This window comes from Loxodonta africana, chromosome X (assembly GCF_030014295.1).
Source record: "Loxodonta africana isolate mLoxAfr1 chromosome X, mLoxAfr1.hap2, whole genome shotgun sequence".
NCBI lineage: Eukaryota > Metazoa > Chordata > Mammalia > Proboscidea > Elephantidae > Loxodonta > Loxodonta africana.
Genome location: NC_087369.1, coordinates 121018106 through 121031353, shown reverse-complemented (window position 1 = coordinate 121031353; position 13248 = coordinate 121018106).

Sequence of the window (13248 nt, the reverse complement as noted above, 5' to 3'; positions counted from 1 at the left end):
ACATAAGCCAAATAAAACTTTCTTTTTGCTTTAGAAAAAAATTGCTCTAAAGCTGAGACGGTAAAGGGGCAGGGAAACTAGAGTACTAGAAATGGTAAAACCAGAACGGAATGAATGAGAATGACGTTGTCAAAAATGTAACCAATATCACTGAATAGTTTGTGTAGAAATTGTTAAATGAGAACCTAATTTCCTGTGTAAACTTTTACTGCAAACACAGTAAAATATCATTGGAAAAAATAAAAGAAAAAAAACCTTGGGGTAAGTATCACAGTTGTGATGTGGGCAATCTCTGTTCTCTTCTTAATTCTGACCCTGGATCCTTTATGACCAAATGCCCTGATTCCCTCTAGGGCTAGGTTACCAGAAGAAAATACAGGGTGCCCAGTTAAATTTGAATTTTAGATAAACAACAAATATTTTTTTTTTTGGTGTAAGTATGTTCTAAATATTGCATGGGACATACACTTATTCTAAAAAAAATTATTCAAGTAAAGCATTACTGAAAAAGAAGAAGAAAGTGGGAGGCCTCACTCTACCTGATTTCAGAACCTATTATACAGCCACAGTAGTCAAAAAAGTCTGGTACTGGTACAACAGGCACATAGACCAATGGAACAGAATTGAGAACCCAGATATAAATCCATCCACATATGAGCAGCTGATATTTGACAAAGGCCCAGTGTCAGTTAATTGGGGAAAAGATAGTCTTTTTAACAAATGGTGCTGGCATAACTGGATATCCATTTGCAAAAAAATGAAACAGGACCCATATCTCACACCAAGCACAAAAACTAACTCCAAGTGGATCAAAGACCTAAACATAAAGACTAAAACGATAAAGATCATGGAAGAAAAAATAGGGACAACCCTAGGAGCCCTAATACAAGGCATAAACAGAATACAAAACATTACTAAAAATGACAAAGAGAAACCAGATAACTGGGAGCTCCTAAAAATCAAACACCTATGCACATCTAAAGACTTCGCCAAAAGAGTAAAAAGATCACCTATAGATTGGGAAAGAATTTTCAGCTATGACATCTCCAACTAGCGCCTGATCTCTAAAATCTATATGATTCTATTAAAACTTAACCATAAAAAGACAAATAACCCAATTAAAAACTGGGCAAAGGATATGAACAGACACTTCACTAAAGAAGATATTCAGGTGGCTAACAGATACATGAGAAAATGTTCTCGATCATTAGCCATTAGAGAAATGCAAATTAAAACTACGATGAGATTCCATCTCACTCCAGCAAGGCTGGCATTAACCCAAAAAACACAAAATAATAAATGTTGGAGAGGCTGTGGAGAGATTGGAATTCTTATACACTGCTGGTGGGAGTGTAAAATGGTACAACCACTTTGGAAATCTATCTGGCGTTTCCTTAGAAAGTTAGAAATAGAACTACCATACAACCCAGCAATCCCAGTCCTTGGAATATATCCTGGAGAAATAAGAGCCTTTACACGAACAGATATATGCACACCCATGTTTGTTGCAGCTCTGTTTACAATAGCAAAAAGCTGGAAGCAACCAAGGCGTCCATCAACGGATGAATGGATAAATAAATTATGGTATATTCACACAATGGAATACTATGCATCGATAAAGAACAGTGAAGAATCTGTGAAACATTTCATAACATGGAGGAACCTGGAAGGCATTATGCTGAATGAAATTACTGAGATGCAAATGGACAAATATTGTATAAGACCACTCTTATAAGATCTTGAGGAATAGTTTCAATAGAGAACATATTCTTTTGTGGTTACGAAAGGGGGAAGGGAGGGAGGGTGGGAGAGGGTTATTTACTGATTAGTTAGTAGATAAGAACTACTTTAGGTGAAGGGAAGGACAACACTCAATACAGGGAAGGTCAGCTCAACTGGACTGGACCAAAAGCAAAGAAGTTTCCTGAATAAACTGAATGCTTAGAAGGTCAGCGAAGCAAGGGCGGGGTTTGGGGACTATGGCTTCAGGGGACTTCTAAGTCAATTGGCAAAATAAATTCTATTATGAAAACATTCTGCATCCCACTTTGAAGTGTGGTGTCTGGGGTCTTAAATGCTAACAAGCGGCAATCTAAGATGCATCAATTGGTCTCAACCTACCTGGATCAAAGGAGAATGAAGAACACCAAGGACACAAGGCAATTACGAGCCCAAGAGACAGAAACGGCCACGTGGACCAGTGACTACATCATCCTGAGACCCGAAGAACTAGATGGTGCCCGGCTACAACCGATGACTGCCCTGACAGGGAGCACAACAGAGAACCCCTGAGGGAGCAGGAGATCAGTGGGATGCAGACCCCAAATTCTCATAAAAAGACCAGACTTAATGGTCTGACTGAGACTAGAAGAATCCCGGCGGTCATGGTCCCCAAACTTTCTGTTGGCCCAGGACAGAAACCATTCCCGAAGACAACTCATCAGACATGGAAGGGACTGGACAATGGGTTGGAGAGAGATGCTGATGAAGAGTGAGCTACTTGTATCAGGTGGACACTTGAGACTGTATTGGCATCTCCTGTCTGGAGGGGAGATAGGAGGGTAGAGAGGGTTAGAAACTGGCAAAATCGTCACAAAAGGAGAGACTGGAAGGGCTGACTCATGAGGGGGAGAGTAAGTGGGAGTATGGAGTAACGTGTATATAAGCTTATATGTGACAGACTGACTTGATTTGTAAACTTTCACTTAAAGCTCAATAAAAATCATTTAAAAAATTATTCATTTTTTAGCTGAAGTTCAAATTTAGATTGGTATTCTGTATTTTTATTTATTAAATCTGACGACAACTCCATCTAGGACATACTATCCAGACCTAATAAGGAGAACATACACTAAAGAAAACTACTAAACAGTGGTTTTCAAACTGTTTCCACAGAAACTCAGGTGCTCTGACAGGGTGTGAGAGGAAGGCTAATTGGGCAGTGTTCTTATTCCTGCCATATCCTGCCTCCAACTAGAGCAGCTTTTATCTGTCTTATGGACTGCTGCTTAAAATTTTAAGAAACAGTTTGGTAAAAACAAAACAAAAAACTGGAAAAAAAAACCCAAAACAACAACAAACAGAAAGACAAAACAACTTGAAAACTACCTGGAAAATCACTGAAAAATACCTAATGTCACTGAAAAATACCTCTCTATCAGTAATGGATTCAGTTACAAATTAAATGTGTTCAGTTAGTGACGAAAAAAGGGAAAAAAAACCTTTCTATCAAACAAGATGGGAGCCCTTGTGGTGCAGTGGTTAAAGCACTCAGCTGCTAACCCAAAGGTCAGCGGTTTGAACCCACCAGCTGCTCCGCAGGAGAAAGGTGTGGCAGTCTGCTTCTGTCTTGGTCATCTAGAGCTGCTATAACAGAAATACCACAAGTGAATGGATTTAATGAAGAGAAATTTATTCTCTCACAGTCTAGTAGGCTAGAAGTCCAAACTCAGGGCGTCAGCTCCAGGGCAAGGCTTTCTCTCTTTGTCAGCTCTGGAGGAAGGTCGTCATCAATCTCCCCCTGGACCAGGAGCTTCTCTGTACAGGAACCCTGGGTCCAAAGGACACGCTCTGCTCCCGGTGCTTCTTTCTTGGTGGTATGAGGTCCCCCTGTCTCCCTGTTTACTTCTCTCTTTTATATCTCAAAAGAGATTGGCTTAAGACACTGTCTAATCTTGTAGGTCTCATCAATGTAACTGCCGCTAATCCATCTTATTACATCATAGTGATAGGATTTACAACACATAGGGAAATCACGTCAGATGATTAAATGGTAGACAATCATACAATACAGGGAATCATGACCCAGCCAAGATGACAGATATTTTTGGGGGACACATTCAATCCGCGACAGCTTCCATAAATATTATAGCCTTGGAAACTGTGTGGGCCAGTTCTACTCTATCCTATAGGGTTGCTATGAGTTGGAATCGACTTGACAGCAATGAGTTTGGTTTGGGTTTTACCAAACAAGAGGGATACTTAGGGGAGTCTCTGGGCATGGGTGACACTGCAGAACTCAAGGCCTGTAGAAAGGTGGAGTCAAGTCAGGGTGACACAATAGAAAGGGCTAAGGAAGTAACAGATTAAGAACAGAAGAATGAGGGGGAGGGTGGGATGGGGTAAGGCACATTGGTGTGGAGGTGACTAGGAGGAAGCATGGAGGTGAGGATGGCTATTTTTAGGCTGATGAGCCTGGGCACCAGCAGGTTAGAAAGCACAAGGAAAAGGAATTTTGACTGCTAACTCTAGCCTGTTATTCAGTATCGGGTAAAGAATTTGGTTAAATCACTTTCATCTTGACAGTGCCTTTTTTGTTAGCTTTCCACAAAGACCCACTCAGTGTTCATGTTTATAGACAGCCTTTCCCTTTAAGCTCTTTCTTTTCTCTCTAAAATCAAAGGTTTCATGTTGAGATCACAATGAATTTGAATGTTCTGTTCATGGCTTATATCACCCCGCTGTTTTCCATTTTAAATGTTAGTCCTTGATCCTTCTTTGGAAACCATAACTGCAGAGGAAGTGTTAATTTGTTTTAAAAATAGCTTTTTATTAAGAGAATGATGCAATAAAAGTGATTACTAATTAAGAGCTAGATTACTTTATGACCAAAAAGTCAGCAGCAGAAACATGAATCATGCTGATGTCCTCTAGATAGTTCATTTTATTTTAAAGTCTTATTTTTTTAATTTAGTTTTAAATAATGTTGCTTTGAATTAGATGAACCAATATGGAAGTGTAGAAGTAAAGTATGAAAGTATTCCTCCCATCCGGCTCCTTAGGGATAACCACTATTAATACACAGGAGTCCCTGGGTGGCACAGTTAATGCTCTACTACTAACCTAAAGTTTGGCGGTTCGAACTCACCTAGAGGCACCTCTGAAGAAAGTCCCGGTGATCTGCCCCCTGAAAGGTCACAGCCTTGAAAACCCTATTAGGCGCTATTCTACTCTGCACACATGGGGTCGCCATGAGTCGGAAGCCACTTCACAGAAACTGGTTGGTTGGTATATACAGGCAACTTACATATGCTCACAGACACATAGACTTTGTTTTTGTTTTGCGGGTAGGTACTAGTCTTATTCACTTTTTTAATATCCATACAGTAAAATTTGCTCTTTTTGGTATATAGTTCTATGAGTTTTGACAAACGCATACAGTAGGACACATAGTTTTTTTTGTTTGAACAACAAAAATGTATCACAGTATAGATATTTGTATGGTAATTGCTTCTTACACTTCATGTATCTCAGATATCTTTCCATGTTCATGCATAATCAGTGCTATGCTGGAATCGGCTCATATGGGCTTGTAATAGCCAGTTGTGTGCATGTCTTTCCAACTCTGTGTTCAGTGGCATTCAATGACATCAAGTTGGTATCTAGAAATCTGCCATGGTGGGAGTATTTATAATATGAAATGGGCAAATGCTGCAAATTAGAACCCCCTTCTCTGAAAGCTGGTTGTTAAACATTTACCACCATTACACCACTACACATACCTTTCGTCCTCTTAAGAGCATAACAGTCCATTGCATTGATGTGCCATAATTTATTTAATCATTCCAAAAGATATTTCTTAAATTCATGCTCACCCTAGGGAAATACAGAGAGCAATTTGACTCACTATGAGGCAGAGCAAGTAAGTAACAGGGGAAGAGAGTTAAATCCATAGTCAATGAGGCATTAATGATAGCAGCAGTTCAATTATATCTTCAGTTAGCGCTGATGTTGGGAAATGAACACAAATTGAGATATTTCAATGTGCTTCAAAGAGGGAAAAAGATGTGCTCTAAAAAGAACTCATTCCCTATAGATAGCCCTCACAGAATATGGAGCTGTAAAGTTATAATCTTATATGTTCAGTTCACTTGCCAATTTTAACTTTAAGAAACCTCTGTGACTCAAATAAGCAAGCTGTGGGAACCAAAGTAGAAATACAGGATCTCTGAAATGGGCAGAGAAAATTTACTCATAAATGGAACAGGATGTCTCTATCAAAAACAGAGTGTGACTCAGCAGAGGGAGACAAGACAGGTCATGTGGAAAAGCCAGAAATGGAAAACAGTAGGGCAGCTCTTCTTCACAGCCCTGCCTGACATTGTGGATGCTAGTCAGATCTTGACCTAGCTTATTAAACTGATGTCATATTGTCCTGGATTTAGGTTGCACGGGAAAATACTTTTTGTGCCTTAAAGAATATTAGAAAAAGGCCAACAAATTGTTAACTCTAACCCATACTCTTCCTTTTAGCAAGTCATTAACAGGCACACATTGTAAGGCTGATCACTCAGTTGAAGTGCAACAAAAACCGCCTGGCCGCTGCCGCCACTGCCACTACTGGGAGATTGTCACACTCCATAGCCTGCAGTTCCTAGTACATAAAGGCAACTCAGAGACCAGTTGTACAGAGTTGAGGAGAGAAGTAGAAGCTAACTACCATCGAGTTTAGCCTATTCTATCCAGCCTGTACCTAGTCAAGCCTGTTTCTGGGCTAAGCAGCTCTTTTGAAACACTGACTCCCCATCTCTTTTTCTAGCAGCTTCTACTGCTGAGTCAGGCTGATCTTGATCTATGCTGCCTAGCTGCCCCAGAAAATCAGATTGAATTTCTGTTCTCAGAAGTTCTCACCTCTCAAATTTTTACCTAGTTAAAAAATTTTGCTCTGACAGTATCACTAGTCTTACCTAAGGTCTAAGGTTTATTCAGTTTTTAAGTACATCTTAAATATAAGTGGCTAAATTTTTCATTGCTTTTATTACACATTTATTACATGCTTTTAATTGCAATATTAGTAAGACAGAGGCCCCCAGGCTGTGGAAAATTCTACTGCCTCAAGCAGCTTGCTTGGCATGCCTTATAATTTTACATTAAAATTCTGGTTCCCCTCTCTTTAGGTAAAGAGACAGAAAAAGTAGAAGAAATCTGTGGAAACCGGTTTAGGTGCCATATTGACATTCAGGATAACCTTTTAGCTCATTACGTACCTCATACATAGTAACTTTCCTGCCTTTGGGTGGCATTTAACTGCCATTTTCTGAGCATGCGGTGCATGAAGTTATATTTAAACCCCATTGCACCCACTCAGTATGATTAAGAATGTTGCTGATGTAACTTGTATGAACTTCCTACTTGTAAACCCCTTAAAAGTAACCTTCGCCCTCGTCCTCGCTGAGCAGTCTTGGTGGCAGCAGCCCTGACTGTTTTCTTTCCTTGCACAATGAAATAAAGGTGTCTTTCTACTCTCCCACTTTGGTCTCTTGTTTATTGGCTGAGACAAGTCACACTGAGCAGAACCTGGGGTTTCCACCCAGCAATATTAGAAAATGCAGAAAAGAAAAAGAACAAAATAGTCACCATCTGCAATCATAGTGGTTAAGCGCTATGGCTGCTAACCAAAAGGTTAGCACTGCGAATCTACCAGGCACTCCTTGGAAACTTTATGGGGCAGTTCTACTCTGTCCTGTAGGGTCACTATGAGTAGGAATTGACTCAATGGCAATGGTTTTTGTTTTGTTTTGTTTTTTTAGTGGGGAAGACCTTTATAAATGGGAGAAACAGCCCTGAAGCCAGAAAAGATTGATAAATTTGAATATACACATACACATATATCGAATATATTTGAATACACACACATACATATACATAAAATTTTGAGTGGGAAAAAAACTCATCATAAATAAAGCCAAAAGACAAATTAGTTAGTAGGAAAAGTATTTATAACTCACAGACTGTACACTAATTTCCTAATATGCAAATAACTTCTACAAATTAATAAGAAAAATCCTAACAACCTGATTTAAAAAAAAAGATATGAACAGAATGATCACAGAAAGGGAAATACATCTTAATCTTAAATATATTAAATGGTGCTTAATGTTATTCATAATGGAAGAAATGAAAAATAAAACTACAGTAACATACTTTTTCTTTAACCTAACAGATTAGCAAAGATCAAAAAGTTTGCTAACATACTGTCTTGGCAAGAATGTAGGAAAATGCTCTCATGCATTGCTGGTGAGAGTGTAAACCTATATATACAATTGTTTGTAAAAGGCAATTTGGCAGTATCTATCAAATTTTAAAATTCTACTTCTAGGAGTTTATTGTACAAATATACTTGCATATGTGTTGAATTACATATATGATGTTATTTATTGCAGCATTGCTTGATAGAACAAAAGACTGGAACCAAGTGTTCATCAATAGTATACAAGTTAAATTATGGAACTTTCATACAATGGAATACTCTGCAGCCGTTTAAAAGAATGAGGCAGCTATATAGGTACTAATATGGACCAGTGTGCAAGATATTACACGGAAAAAAACTAGGTTCAGGCAGTGTGTATAGTCTGCTACTATTTGTATTAAAATGACCAGTTAAATGCATATTCTCCAGAAGGATTCACCAGCTAAAAACATTGATTGCCTCTAGGGAGGGGATCTCTGGGGAACTAGAGAACAGGGATGGAAGGGAGATTTACTTTTCACTATATACCATTTTGTACTTTTGAATTTTGTACCATGAATGTGTATTACCTATTCAAAAAAATCATTTTAAAAGGACATACCTGGCATATGAATAGTACCTTTCATATCTAAAGTCAGAGGAAATTGTAAGAGGTAACGGGAGACCTGTTATATTTGACCAGTAGACAAGAGAATCTTAAAGACAGAGGGCTATAAAGCTTGGTCAGCTCCCTACTACCTAAGAAGGTTAACACCCTATTTTACCTTGCAATTCAGCTTCTATTACCCATTTCTAATCTGAGATAAGTTATACCTGGCCTATTTGGAGGTATACTTAAAACTCAGGGATTGCTTTGATTGGCCACTTAATACCAAAGGTGAGAATGTCAGTTTTACCATCTGTTTAAATGAACTGGTTTGTTTCAGTATAAATATTAGGAAAAAATATACTCTGTCCATATTCCCCTGTCTTTTTTAGTTATCTAGTGTTGCTATAACACAAATACCACAAATGGGTGACTTTAAAGAAGAGAAATTTATTTTATCACAGTTCTGGAGGCTAGAAATCCCAAAATCAGGGCACTGGCTCTAGGAGAAGGCTCACTCTCTATCAGCTCTGGGGGAAGATTTTTGTCTCTTTGAGCTTCTGGCTCTCAGTTCCTTCGTGATCATCACATAGCATCTACCTTCCCCGTTTGTGCTTCCTTGTGCTTTGTCTGTGCTGCTCCTTATAACTCAGAAGTGATTAGGTTTAGGCTACACCTTACACTGATGTGACTTCATTAACATAAAAAAGAAAAGTCTATTCTCAAACTGGATTACATCCATAGGTATCATTGTTGTTAGGTACCGTCTAGTTGGTTCCGACTCATAGCGACCCTATGTACAACAGAATTAAACACTGCCCAGTCCTGCGCCATCCTCATTATCAATTGTTATGCTTGAGCCCACTGGTGCAGCCACTGTATCAGTCCATCTTGTTGAGGGTCTTCCTCTTTTCTGCTGACCCTCTGCTTCATCAAGCATGATGTCCTTCTCCAGGGACTGATCCTTCCTGATAACATGTCTAAAGTATATGAGACAAAGTCTCACCATATTTGCTTCTAAGGAGCATTGTGGCTGTACTTCTTCCAAGACAGATCTGTTTATTCTTTTGGCAGTCCACAGGATATTCAATATTCTTTGCCAACATGGTAATTCAAAGGCATCAATTCTTCTTCAGTCTTCCTTATTAATTTTTCAGCTTTCACATGCATAAGGGGCGATTGGGTCAGGTATACCTTGGTCCTTAAAGTAACATCTTTGCTTTTTAACACTTTGAAGAGGTCTTTTGCAGCAGATTTGCCCAATGAAATGCATTGTTTGATTTTTTGACTGCTGCTTCCATGGGCATTGATTATAGATCCAAGCAAAAAGAAATCCTCGACAACATCAATATTTTCTCCTTATATTGTTATGTTGTTTATTGATCCAGTTGTGAGGATTTTGGTTTTCTTTAGGTTGAGGTGTAATCCATACTGAAGGCTGTGGTCTTTGATCTTCATCCGTAAATGCTTCAAGTCATCTTCACCTCCCACAATCAAGGTTGTGTCATCTGCATATCAAAGGTTGTTGATGAGTCTTCCTCCAACCCTGATGCCCAGTTTTTCTTCATATAGTCCAGCTCCTCGGATTATTTGCTCAGCATACAGGCTGAATAAGTATGGTGACAGGATACAAGCCTGATGCACACCTTTGCTGACTTTAAACCATGCAGTATCCCTTTGTTCTGTTCAAAGGACTGCCTCTAGGCCTATGTACAGGTTCCTCATGAGCACAACTAAGTGTTCTGGAATTCCCATTCTTTGCCATGTTATCCATAACTTGTTATGATCCATACAGTCGAACGCCTTTGCATAGTCAATAAAACATAGGTAAACATCCTTCTAGTATTCTCTGCCTTTAGCCAGGATCCATCTGATAGCAGCAATGATACCCCTCGTTTCACATCCTCTTCTGAATCTGGCTTGAATTTCTGGCAGTTCCCCGTTGACGTACTACTGCAACCGTTTTTGAATGATCTTCAGCAAAATTTTACTTGTGCGTGATAGTAATGATATTGTTCAATAATTTCCACATTCTGTTGGATCACCTTTCTTGGGAATAGGCATAAATATGGATCTATTCCAGTTGGCTGGCCAGATAGCTGTCTTCTAAATTTCTTGGCATAGACGAGTGAGCACTTCCAGTGGTGCATCTGTTTATTGAAACATCTCAATTGGTATTCTGTCAATTCCTGGAGCCTTGTTTTTTGCCAATGTCTTCAGTGTAGCTTGGACTTCTTCCTTCAGAACCATCGGTTCTTGATCATATGCTACCTCCTGAAATGGTTGAATGTTGATCATTTCATTTTGGTATAGTGACTCTGTGTATTCCTTCCATCCTCTTTCAATGCTTCCTGCATCGTTGAATATTTTCCCCGTAGAATCCTTCAGTACTGCAACTCGAGGCTTGAATTTTTCTTTAGTTCTTTCAGCTTGAGAAATACCAAGCATGTTCTTCCTTTTTCATTTTCTACCTCCAGGTCTTTGCACATGTTATTGTCATAATTTTTCTTCTAGAGCCGCCCTCTGAAATCTTCTGTTCAGTTCTTCTACTTCGTCATTTCTTCCTTTTGCATTAGCTACTTAATGTTCAAGGGCAAGTTTCAGAGTCTCTTCTGATATCCATTTTGGTCTTTTCCTTTTTCCTGTCTTTTTAATGACCTCCTGCTTTCTTCATGTATGATGTCCTTGATGTCATTCCACAACTCATCTGGTCTTCGGTCTTTAGTGTTCAACACTACAAATCTATTCTTGAGATGGTCCATAAATTCAGGTGGGATATACTCAAGGTCATACTTTGGTTCTTGTGGATTGTTCTAATTTTCTTCAGCTTGAACTTGAATATGGTCTGTTCCACAGTCAGTCCCTGGCCATGTTCTGACTGATAAGATTAAGCTTTTCCACAGATGTAGTCGATGTGACTCCTGTGTATTCCATCTGGTGAGGTCCACGTGTATAGTTGCTGTTTATCTTGGTGAAAAAAGGTACTTGCAACGAAGAAGTCGTTGGTCTGGCAAAATTCTATCATGCAATCTCTGACATCATTTCTGTCACCAAGGCCATATTTTCCAACTACAGATCTTTCTTTGTTTCCAACTTTTGCGTTCCAATGAGCAGAAGTTGGTAAAAATCTTCAGTTTTTTCATCTTTGGCATTAGCAGTTGGTGTGTAAATTTGAATAATAATCACATTAACTGGTCTTCTTTGTAGGTGTATGGATATGGATATTATCCTATCTCTGACAGCTTTGTGCTTCAGGATAGATCTTAGAATGTTCTTTTTGACAATGAATGTGATGCTATTCCTCTTCAATTTGTCATTCTCGGCATAGTAGACCATATGATTGTCCTATTCAAAATGGCCGATACCAGTCCATTTCAGTTCACTAATGCCTAGGATACCTATCTTCATGCATTCCATTTCATTTTTGATGATTTCTAATTTTCCTAGATCCATATTTCATACATTCCACATTCCGATTATTAACGGACGATTGCAGCGTTTTTTTTCTCATTTTAAGTCGTGTCACATCAGCAAATGAAGGTCCCGAAAGCTGGACTCCATCCACATCATTAAAGTCGACTCTACTTTGAGTTGTATTTTGAGTGTCTTGCAACCTGAGAGGCTCATCTTCTGGCATTATACGAGACAATGTTCCGCTACTATTCATAAGGTTTTCACTGGCTAATTCTTTTCAGAAATAGACCGCCAGGTCCTTTTTTCTACTCTTTCTTAGTTTGGAAGCTCAGCTGAAACCTGTCCACCTTAGGTGACCCTGCTGGTATTTGAATACTGGTGGCATAACTTCCAGCATGCCAGCAACACACATGCCCCCACAGTTTAACAAACTGACAGATGTGTGGGGCCCATAGGTATAGAAGTCAGGATTCCAATACATATTTTGGGGTATACAAGTCAATTCATAACATCTTCCCTTATAAAATTATTAAAATAACACATGTCCATTGTATAAAGCTTAGAAAACATGGAAAAATATTTAGAAGAAAATAAAAACCACACTGTTCTACCACCTGTTGTTGTTGTTGTTGTTAGTTGCCATGCAGTCGATTCCACCTCATGGCAACTCCATGTGTACAGAATAGAACTGTTCCATAGGGTTGTTAAGGCTGTGACCTTTCGGAAGCAGATCACCAGTCCTCTGGGTGAGTTTGAACCACCAATTTTTGGCTAGTAGTAGAGTGCTGAACTGTTTGCGCCACTTAGGGACTCTTCGTCACCTAGAGGCAATAATTTTTTTTTCCTTAACGTGTGTCGTGGATGGATTTTTTCCTCTGTTGTCAAATATTCTTCGGAAACATTTATATTAAAATGACTGCAGGGTATACTAGTTTGTCATTTTTCAAAGTAAATAATGTGTTCATTACTATACTGGTATGTAACTGTTTGTGTACAACTTGAATTATTTCCTCATGATCCATTTGCTAGAGGTGAGATTCCTGGATCAAAGAGAAGGAATGCTTTCAAAGCTGTTGAGATGTATTGCCAAATTGCTGTCTCGGAAGATGGTACCACTTTGCACTTCCAGCAGCTTTGCGTGTGAAAGTGCCCATTTCCCTGTATCCCAGTTAATGCTGGACATTACTGTTTAAAATTATTTTCCAAATTTGAGAGGCTAAAAGTGCCATATTGTTTTAATATCCCTTTCTCTGATTGCTTCTGAGGTCAAATTTTTTTT